Source organism: Lemur catta, chromosome 15 (assembly GCF_020740605.2).
Source record: "Lemur catta isolate mLemCat1 chromosome 15, mLemCat1.pri, whole genome shotgun sequence".
NCBI classification, from domain to species: domain Eukaryota; kingdom Metazoa; phylum Chordata; class Mammalia; order Primates; family Lemuridae; genus Lemur; species Lemur catta.
In genome coordinates this window covers 26,615,597-26,627,409 of record NC_059142.1, presented here as the reverse complement: position 1 = coordinate 26,627,409, position 11,813 = coordinate 26,615,597, and positions in this window count along the sequence as shown.

Below are 11,813 nucleotides of genomic sequence, written 5' to 3'. Positions count from 1 at the left end.
CTCACTGGAAAACGCTTGTGGATTTTGATTGATTTTCTTTTCCTTACTTTTACGCTTGCCCAGGGCGAGGCAGGCAATGTGATGTAGAAAGAAGAGAAAATAAGTCAGAGAAATGTGGGTTCTCATCCCAAATTTGTCACTTTCTATCCAAGTGACACTATGCAAATTATTTAACCTTACTGAGCCTCAGTTTTGAAGTTCATATAATGGGGATAATATTAACTAATCTGCATTCCTCTTAGGCTAATCATGAGAATCAAAAAAAATAATGTTATTGAAAGTTCTGTGTAAAGAATAAGGAAATGTCCACCTGAAAAGGATTACTCTCATGTAGAAAGGTATGGGTGACTATTTAAATAGTTACTGCCAGAATTTTAAAACATAAATCTGATAGTGCTGTTTTCCTATTTGTTAATCTCCAATGACTGCTTGTCTACTCTCGGATAAGTTTGAAACACTTTATCAAGGCACAAAAAAAAAAAGAACCTTCAGCAAATGTTACAGTTTATCTTTCACCATTCCCTACACATTCATCAGCCACCTTGACCTTCTTAATGTTTTGCAAGCAAACCACACTCTTTCATGCTGCCCTTCTCTGCTCATGCCATTCCCGCTGCCTGTTAGATAAATTCTCTTTGCCCATCAAGACCTAAATGGACTAGAGAGTCGTGGCTCAGAGTGGTTGGAGTAAAGCAGAGGTGTGTTCAGATGACTGCTCTGTTTCTGGTTAGCTAATGGGGCACTGGGCAAATTGGTTTATTTCTCTGTATCTCAGTTTCTTTATCTGAAAAATGGGAAGTATATCTAGCCCATAGGATTGTTGTAAAAATTATATGAAATAAGTAAAGAGAATATTATGATGTCTGATAATAGGAAGTGGTCAATAAATGGTAACTAATTATTTTTCTTACTACATTTATATGTCTCCTTTTCTATGAAACCTTTTCTGATGCCCTCAGGCAGAGCTGTTCTTTTAGCTGCATAGCACTTTTTGCATGCTCTAATAGCACTGTGGGAACATGTCATACATAGCATTTGAAATGGCACACCTACTCTGTTATTGATTGATTGACAATCTTTTTATTACAAGTTATAATAACATCAGAAAAGTGTCTCATCATAAATGTACATTATAATGGATAATTATAAAATGAAACTCATGTGACCACCTGTGCTGGCTCATTTTATTTCAAATTGATTAACCTGGGAACTGTGTTTCCAGGATCCCCTTCTGGGTATAGCTCTGGTTTAGAGTTGGCCAAAAGAGTGGCTTGGGAGAGATTTGGGCTGCAGAGGTGAAGCCACAGCCACACTCTCTGAAGGTGGGTGTGGCAGGCGTGGAGACAGAGAGATGCTGAGATCCCACAGGTTCGGGCTTGTCCTTGCTTTTCTCTGCTCCCCATGCATCTCTGATTCCCAACAGCAGTCCCAGGCTTGTGACCAGATGTTTCCTGCAGACCCATGGAGCCAACAGCTTCCCGTCGACTTCTCCACTAGTTACTGCTTTGCAGTCCCCTTTGGGCAGCTGGACATGTCTGGTTTCTCAGCTCGATAAGTTGGAGAGTCTGCTGGTCCTCCAACTTCCTCTAGAAGAACCTCACTTCCCTAGCTCCTTCCATAATCATTTAAGGTCTCATTCCTACAATAAACCCCATATCCTGTAGCCCAAAGTCGTTCTGCTTCCCTGGTCGAGCTATACTAAACACACCATTACCCAGGTCAGGAAATAGAATATCACTGGTACCACAGAAGTCCTCATTTGTCACTTCCTGACCACACTGCTCCCCTTTCTCCCAGAAGAAACCGTGATCTGACTTTGATGGTAATCACTCTGTTGCTTTTCCCTATATTTTATCACGTCTATATGTATGCTTTCCTAAAAGATATTTATCTGGTTTTGAACTTGATATAAATGGAATTATAGTACATTTATCTTTTATACCATGCTTCTTTCACTCAACATTAAGGTTTTTTGGGGGAGGGGTTGACTGATAAAAGTTAATATCTTTAATTTATAAAGCCTTTATGTGTGTGTTTTCTTTTTAGCTCTATGGAGGTATAATTGACATACCAAGAGCACATAGTTAATGCACATATCTCGACGAGTTTGGACATATGCATACACCTGTGATATCAACATTGACTTTTTAAGATTCATTCACGTTGCTATGTGTACCCCTAGCTTTGCTGACTCTCATAGTACACCACAATTTATATGTTCTGTGCTTTTAAAATTGTTTATGTATCTCTCTTCTCCATTTGATTAACAGGAACCACGTCTTGTCTTTGCCTGCTCCTCCTGCTTTACCTGTTCAGCCCAGCAACCAACGCAGTGCTTACCCCTCTCAGCTAGGATCTCAACACTGAGTTACTGTCCTGCTGTGTTTCTGTAGTGATCCTTTCCTTCCTCCCATGCAACAACTATTTCAAGTCTTTTCCATCATCCGTAAACCTTCAGCTCTCTCACCTCCTCCTCACTCTCAGCAGATAGCTTCTCTAATCTCTCAGGAAAAAATAAATGTTACCAGATATGAATGCCTTTGGCTTATGTGCTACCAAACCTAAACACCTGCCAGCACCCAAATCTGTAGTTCTCTTGTTCTCTCTTATTAAAATGCAAAGATGCCTTTCCTAGTATCCAAGATTAATTGTTTTACATGTACAGTGGATTTCATTCCTGCCTACTTCTCAGAACCTTTATTGATCATCTTCCCTCTTTTCTTTATATTTAACTATTCCTTTTAGAATTTAAACTTGCTGAAGTCCCTTCTATGTTAAGAATATGTCCAACAGCTATAGCTATGTCTTCAGCTACCGCACTCTTTGTCTCTCGGTCAAACTTTGTGGAAGAGTGATCTAATTCAATCTTTCTCTTTCTACAACTTCTACTTCTTCTCGGCCCACTGCAATCTAAGTTCTTTCTGACCCATCCCCTATAACTAAAGTAAAAACTCTTGTAATTAACTTCTATTTAGCCAGCAAAACACAAGTTAACAGATACTCTCCGTTGACTCTATAAAACATACTGACCAGTGTCTGCAGCACACTGAACGCTTGTAGCTAATATGCTACTGCCTCATTCACACGTGGAGTTTGTTCTCACTAGATAGTTAAAGACTTACGAAGAGTCAGTTGTGTCTATTCAATCTGTTTATGCCGGGTATGCTTGTTACTATAATTGCAAAATCAATTATTTTGTAAATCATTATTATTACATAAAAGGTAAATAGGAAAAATGGTGTTTCTGTGAAAATTAAGTTGAATGCTTTGGAAAGATTCAAAAAAGGAAAATGGCTTTAAATTTTTCTATCGAATTGAGGTGAGCAAGAGAACATGGGGGAATCATAAGTTCCTAGGATTCTGCACTCAAATTGCTTCACGAACACCTTTAAATTCTTGATCTACCTTAAATAAACCAAAGCAGGGAATTATAGACAAAATAGTTATGGATATGATTTATGTGCGAAAACTGAGGCTGAATTTAACAAACAGATCAGACTCACAGATTTAGGCACTATATCAAAAGATTGGCAAATAAATGTATGATTATATTTAGGTTAAAATAAGACCTTAAAGAATGTAAATTTTAGGCAGGGCATGGTGGCTCACGCCTGTAATCCTAGCACTCTGGGAGGCTGAGGCGGGTAGATTGCTCGAGGTCAGGAGTTTGAGACCAGCCTGAGCAAGAGCGAGACCCCGTCTCTACTAAAAATAGAAAGAAATTATCGGGCCAACTAAAATATATATATAGAAAAAATTAGCCGGGCACGGTGGCGCATGCCTGTAGTCCCAGCTACTGGGGAGGCTCAGGCAGTAGTATCGCTTAAGCCCAGGAGTTTGAGGTTGCTGTGAGCTAGGCTGATGCCACAGCACTCACTCTAGCCTGGGCAACATAGCGAGACTGTCTCAAAAAAAAAAAAAAAAAAAGAATGTAAATTTTAAAAAATGATTCCCCAATTAAGTCACTTTTTCAATGATCTGACCCATTGATTAATTCCCAAGTACCACTCACAGCACATTAAATAAGAGGGTTCCCGTTGTACTCTTGCCTGGATCATCTGTAACTTATATTCTCTAAATTCTCTAAATACTTCTTAATTCTCTAAGTACTTTTTAATTCCAACATTACTTGACATCTTGGCAACATTTGGCGCTATGGGCAGATGTCTTTTGAAATGCTCTCTTCTTTGATCTCCGTGCCATCATACTCTCCTGATAATCTTCCCTCCTCTCTGGCTTACTCTTCAGTTTCTTTGTGGTCATCTTTTCTTCTCCCCAGCTCTTAAATATTAGTGTATATCAGGAGTCTGTCCCCAGCCTTGTGTTCTTTTCACTGTGCACACTCACCTTAAGTGATCTGATTCATTTCTCTTGCTGATGACTCAAGAACTGTTTCAAGTCCCATCCTTGTCCTGAGACACAGACTTGGATATCCAGTCACCTACTTAACATCTCTACTTGGGTACTCTGCCGGCGCCTCAACCATAGCATATCCTGAACTGTACTAACCTCCTCTCCCCCACTGGATGACGAGAGCTCCTTCTCCAGTGTCTCCAGCTCCATGAAAGGCACCATCACACCCCTCATTCCCAAACTAGCAACCTGATAATCATCCTTAACTCTTCCCTGTCCCTTATCTCTGACATCTAATACATCTTCAAGTCCTGTTGCTTCTACCTCCCAAACTTTTCTCAGATCCATATACTTCTCTCCATCTCTACTGCCATCACCCCCTCCTAGATTTTAAAAATTATTTATTCATTTATTTTTGAGATCTTTCTCTCTGTCACCTGGTCTAGACTGTGGTGGCATCACCATAGCTCACTGCAACCTAAAACTCCTGGGCTCAAGCAATCCTACTGCCTCAGCTTCTAGAGTAGCTGGGACTACAAGTGCGCACTACCATGCCTGGCTAATGTTTTATTTTTTGTAGAAATGAGGTCTCACTATGTTGTTCAGGCTGGTCTTGAACTCTTGGTCTCAAGCAATCCTCCCATCTTAGCCTCCCAACGTGCTGGGATTATAGACATGAGCCATTGTGCCTGGCCCTCTTCTAGATTTTTGCAATAACCTACTAAACAGTTTTCCTGCCTCCAGTCTCTTCTCTCCAAACCAATCTGCAGCCAGAGTTGCATATGCATTCTTTCCTGTATGTGTAACTGAAGTAGTCTGAACTCCTTGATGTGGCTTAGTAGCCCTTGAATGGTCTGGCCTCTGCCAGTCTTCTGCTGTTCTTCCATGCGCTCTAGCCATACTGAACTTCTTCCAGTTCGTGCGACATCATGCTCCCTTGCCCGCAAGCTTTTATACCTGATATTCCCTCTACCCGGAGTATTCCTATTTGACTTTTAAATCTCAGCTTTAAATCATTTCCTCAGGAAAGTTTACCCTAATCCATAGGCTAGCTTAATTCTCTCTGAAATACGTTCCCATTACACCTCCCTTTGCTGCAGTTACTTGTTCAGTGTAAGTCTCTTTAATGTTTGTCTTTCAAGCTGAATGAAGTGGTCATGTCTGTCCCATTCACTGCTGGGTCCCCAGCCCACTGCCTGTCAAGTAGGAGGGACTCACTAAATACTTGTCCAGCAAATGAATGAAAGAACAAATTGGCAATAGTTAGCACTCAATAGCTATTCATTGTGAATGATCAGTCTCAAAAACAAATAACACCACATCTTGCTGTCCAGAGGAGAGTTGCCCCCTACAAGCTCATTGCCATAGAGAATGTTATCTGAAATTCTGGAATTCTTTTTGGAATTGTCTTCAGAACATGTGATAGGTTCTCCTAAATACTCTAGATGTAGTGGCAAATACTCACACTTTGAGACTGGATTTTATTTTGGAAGCAGCAAAATCATTCGGAGCCAAAATGGGTGATAAAGCTGGGTAATAGTATCAGAGGTGAAAAATTATGTGTGACTATAAATTAATGAGTCTGACTTTCCTGTATGGCTCATGAACTAGATCATAAGGCAATTTCAATAGAGAAGTTCCAAGAAATGTTTTGATCTATGGCAGGATTGTTACAGTGTTTGTATAGCTTCCCAGGGGAACTCCTTTGCAGGGAGCACTGCTCATTTAGATGTAATACAGTCAGAAATTAAAAAAAAAAAACCCAAAACTCTTGTTTCCTTTAGACATACTTTCTATGTACATATGAGCTATTCTCAAAGCTTCAGGAAGAACATAAAAGAGTAGATAGAGCCCAGAAATTAGAAGCAAATGTTACTTATCATTATTTGCAAAGCACTTAAAAATTAATCATCACCATAATTTGGCCACATATCACCACAAAGCAAAGTTACTTTAGCCCACCTACTTCAAATACTTCTCCCAACAAAAATGGTATGAAATATGGAATACTCTTTTGCCAACTAAGATAGTCCTCCAGGGTACCAGCCACTGTGAGGTCAGGCTGGCTCAGTTTATTGAAGTTCATGAGAGAGTGCAAGTTTCAATGCACAGATGGTCCTTTGGACTCTGGCCACACATCTCAAAATATGTATTAATGGTTACAAGGGAAATCAAGGGCAAGAACAGAACTACAGAAATAAATCTATTAAGAGCAGCAATAGTTGATCTCATTTAGATCTCCCACTATGTGCTGGAAATTGCTAAGCTAAGCACTTAATATGTACGTGTTTATTTTTCATTTCAGAAACCAAAGGTAAGAGAAGTTCATTGATTTTCCCATTATCATACAGGTAGCAACTGGGCAAGCTAGACTGAGAACTCATGGTCTACGTGATTCCAAAGTCCCTGTTCTTTCCTCTTCACAGTATGTAATGATCTGGAACCAGGCCATCCTCATCTGCCAAGCTGGGACATTTTGGATCCCACCCCTATTACTGTAATTCTCTTTGTGTTCTCTCCTTTCACAAATATCTCAGTCTTCTTTCTGGCAGCTTTACCTCCTTCCAAATGAGCATAAGAGTTTTTTGTTGAATATGTTTTTCTCAGCTTTTTACTATTAGAATGTTGAGCGTCTTCTGGCTGTGTTCCCAACTTTGCTGGAAGAACTATGCCTACCTTCTAACTCCACTGTCCCAAAAGTTGTTACTGCCTGTCCTCCTCGGATGACCTGCTTTGTAGAACTTGCTATGATCTTTGCCTCTTGTAGACTAGCAGGGGACCAAGCCTTCCCTATGGGGAATTTTTTTCTGCCACTTGATAATCGAGTGTGATATGGGAAGGGGAGGGGGTTGATGGAGCATTTCTAGTTACTAAATGTGACATCTATATCTTGTCCAAGTAGACTCCAACTTGAGTCTGGACCTTGCTACCAGTCTCTGTTTTTCACCCAGGGAATGCACTGGATGGTATAACATTGTTGTCATGTCCCCATTTTGATTGTGCCATTATGCAGATGCAACCAAATTCAGTTACTGCTTTTAACTTGGTACCCTTGATGAGATTCTTGGAGAGAAGCAATATTTGTCTTGTGTACACAGATTGACATGTTACCTCTGACTTCAGGCTTGATACTAGCAAAAAGACTAGGATGCAAGAGCCTTTAGTGCCCAGTGATAGGCAAGCATGCAACTAAAAATTAGAGAAGAATTAGTAGAGCTTTGTTTTGTAAAACTCAGCAATACATTCAAATATACACAAAACTGTAAACCCCCTTTTTTCCTACCTATTTACAAGCTAGGACACTTGTCTTCTTGTGCATCTCTTATGTATATTCCTAATGGACTTCACAGAGTTTATTTTAAGGTCACTATAAATTTGTGTGTGTGTGTGTGTGTGTGTGTGTGTGTGTGTGTGTGTGTTGGAGACAGAGTCTTGCTATGTTGCCCAGGCTGGAGTGCAGTGACATCATAACTCACTGCAGCCTTGAACTCCTGGGCTCAAGTGATCTTCCTGCCTCAGCCTCCTGAGTAGCTGCGACTACAGGTGTGTGCCACCATGCCTGGCCAATTTTTCTATTTTTTGTTGAGACAGAGTCTTGCTATTTTGCCCAGGTTGGTCTTAAACCCCTGGCCTCAAGTGATCCTCCCTCCTCAACATCCCAAAGTGCTAGGATTGCACGTGTGAGCCACCACACCTGGCCTCACCATAAATTTTGACTCTTCATGTATCCCTCACCATTCATCACAATTTATTTATTTATTTATTATAAGCATCTCTTAAGTCACCTCTGTTCATAGAGCTCTTTTCTGGGCCCCAAAGTGATATAGATTCCTATAAACTATGTTCGCTATTTTCAAAGAGCCTCTTAGATTGTTATGGGAAGATTAAACACATGAAAAAAAATGTTGCCTAAGAGAAATACTTCCAAGGATATAAGCAACAATCAGAAAGAAAACAATCAAAGAGAAGAGTTAATAATAGAGACCTTCAATTGCTATTTTAGCAGATCTCTCCATCCATGTATTATTACCCAACATCTTGCTCAGAGTAGCCTACAGTGTTATTAGTCTGCTAACACTAATTTTCCATGGATCCTGGAAAGTAATTTAGCAGCAAAGATAATTATTCACCCCAAATAGACTAGGGAAATAAATCACGACAGGTATCATGACAATTATAGAAATGATATTTAGATGTCTGGACTCCTAGTTATTTATTAAAGTTGATTTCTAGGGAGGTTTAGCTACCTGTTTCTTTGTTACCTGTTAGTATACATATTTCTTCCATCTGTAAAGCTTTCAGTGTCGAAAATAAATTCCAGGATGTGATGATTCATGATCAAAGAGCTAAGGATTACCAAGAAAGAAACCAAAGAAGAGAAACATGCACAAAATGTTGAAGAAAGCTAGCAATGATTTTCACAATTGTTTTACTCTAGATATTGTTTTTCACACTTTTAGCCATAATTCACAGTAAGAAATACATTTTATCTCAAGACTCAAAGTAGTTACCTTCACTCTGCGTAATGTGCCTTTGCTGCTACATCTATTTTATTTTTAGAATTGGGTCAGGACCCAATAAATGGGTCAAAATCTGTAGTTTGAAAATCTCTGCTTTAAATTGTCTATGGCTAAAAAAAAAAAAATTACAAGTTAATAATGACATAGGCTAGTCCAAGCCAACTTTAGAAAGAAAGATATTTAACATGATCTTTTTTTTTCCTTACTGACAAATGGGTAATTTTTAAAAACAGAAACCTAGTGTGCCTGATTAATATTTTACTGTAAGACTCATCCGGAAATGTAGAACATTTTGTTTGCCATCTATGAATCATACAAGAAACATCTTTTCTGATTTTTATACCCATTTTTTAAATAAAGGAAATGATACAAATGGTATTCTAATTCCATTAAAAAAAACTTTTCGAAAGATGGAAGTGAAATGTGCTCAACATTGCATATTTTTAGGATGCTGAAGGGTTTTTACTTAGGTTGCCTGCTCTTACTTCAATGTAATAGTCCAAAAGCAAAGATGTATTTGTTGTTGTTGTTTTAAATCAACTAGTGTGAATTTTAACCAGCAGATTTCTGCGTTCTCAAATAAATCCCTTGTATCAAATTCATCTGTTCCCTTTTTTTTATGGTCTATCACAAGTGGGTTGCAGCTGGCTGCCTCACAAACTAGAATTTGGATCCTATTAACAGCTCCAGTGAAAGATTTCTCTCCAGTATCTGGGCTTCTTTGTTGCTATACACACTGAACATGGCTCTAGCACAATTACTTAAAGCATCCTCAATTAGAAATTGCAAGATAGCTGTCATCAAACGTATGTAATGTGGACCAGCCCAGGATCTGGCAGAATTCATATGTGCAACAGATTAAATACCTACATTGTTTTCTCATCTTGAAGCAAATATGTTGCTTTTATAGCTAATGGAAAAATCAGAAGCATTTCCATTATCTTCGTTTTAAAAACACACGTACTACAAAGCAAATCTCAAAGTAAAATGTATGTTTTTAAAATATCATATTTAGGAAGTGAATAAAATAGCTTTATTTTCATCAGAGTGAAACTTTAGCATCACTTTTAAGACATGAAATATAAAGATCATGAGGGATTGATAGCTTTTGAATAAGTAGCACAGTTGCTAAGCATAATGAATTTTACCGTCTGGAAAGCCCATTTAAAAGTCACTCTACTTCTACGCAGCATTGTGTCATATAGTAGAAAATGCACTAGGAGGTATAGAAGGCCCGGGCTTTGGTCTTTGCTCAACCATTAACTGATAGTGTAACTTCAGGTGATTCTATTAACCTTTGTAGGCCTGGATTTCCTAATTTTAAAAATGAAGGTGTTGAACCACATGGTTTCTAAATTCTATAGTATGTTGGGAATAGTTACACTTCAGATAGTTATTTAGCATATGAATGTTAACAATCATTATCCACTCTTTTCCTTCCACATTAATTACTGGGTTCCTAGCATCATACAGGTAGGAAGTAAAGCAGTATCTTTGTTTGGTTGCCAGAAACTTTAAAAATCATTAAAAAACACATCTGACCCCTCTTAGAAACTAATAGAAATGAGGTTTCTAAAAGTCTATTCTGGTTATTTAGGCAAAGCTTGTGATTACCAAAAGAATAAATCACATAGAAAAACACATTCATGAAGACTGAAGACAATATGATATCTTATGATACAACAGGTGTTCATCCAATTATATCAATGAAAAAAAGGCAATGTGTTTTTATACAATTGAATTGAGCAAAAATTATGAATATTAGGGTTATGAGAGAAGGAATGGTGACCATCTGGAGCTAAGAAGTTTCTTCTTCCTGTAATCACAGTGATGACATCATTTGTTAAGCGGCAGAACACAGTAAAGCATTTATCTTTCATTCCACAAGGTGGTGTGTTTTGTGTATAAACTAGTTGGGGTGGTATTTTTACTCTGAGTCTAATGATGTGCGTTTTAAATGGTTTTCTTATTTTTGCCTTGTTTGTACATCATTTAGACTCCTGCCTCTGGGTCTAACAAATTGCCTGATGTCAATGCAGATACATGTACTTGCTCCCAAATTGGTAACATGTGCCAAGATTTTCTGTGTTGCCCTCAATAAACACACTTCTGGGGATATTCTTCACCCTGATCCCAATGAGAAGTCCAAATGTGTTCCCTTTCAGCAATAAGATCAGCCTCCCCTGTGGTTTTTCCCTCTAGGACTATGGCTTAAAAAATTAAATACACTTTAGAGAAATAATGTGATCTCTTATCTGTAAATATTAATATTACATGCATAAATAAAGGACTTAATGACATTTGTGAAATAATGTTAGAAGTTATTTGAAACAAAATTTGAACTATTGGCAATAAAGATCACCAATTTTAACCTAAGGGTCTACCTAGAGCCTCCAAATACCCAAGTTCTGTCTTTTCCACTCTTCCATAATAACTTCAACTGAGCCCCATCTCAAATACTGACTCTTGAATAATTAGTTTCAAGGAATCCAGGTTAAAGGTGTTTGATTTCTGGTTCTTTGTTTGTCTCCTAGATCTTTGTTTCAGATACATCTGTAAGCTGTGCACTAGTACACTGGCCAATTCTCCATTCATTCATTCATTCTCTCACTTATTGTTAAATATGTATTGAGTGCTTTCATTGTTGCAGGCATTGTGTTAAGCAATGAGGAAGCAGAAATGGAATGAACTCTCCCTTAAGAGTAATGTTAATGACAGCATTAAACCCAATATTCCTCATAGTAAGTGAAACAATAACTTTTTATTTTAAAAAATCCCTTATTCCTAATGATTTTCTCTATTATTTTCTATTACCAATTAGAAGTTATTGTTTCCTTTGTTTTCTGCTGTCCTGTCTTTAATGTAGTTTAAGCTAAGAGTTATTTATGGTTTAAACACCACATCTTGCAAGAAAAAAAAAAAAAAGATCTCTAAATGCAT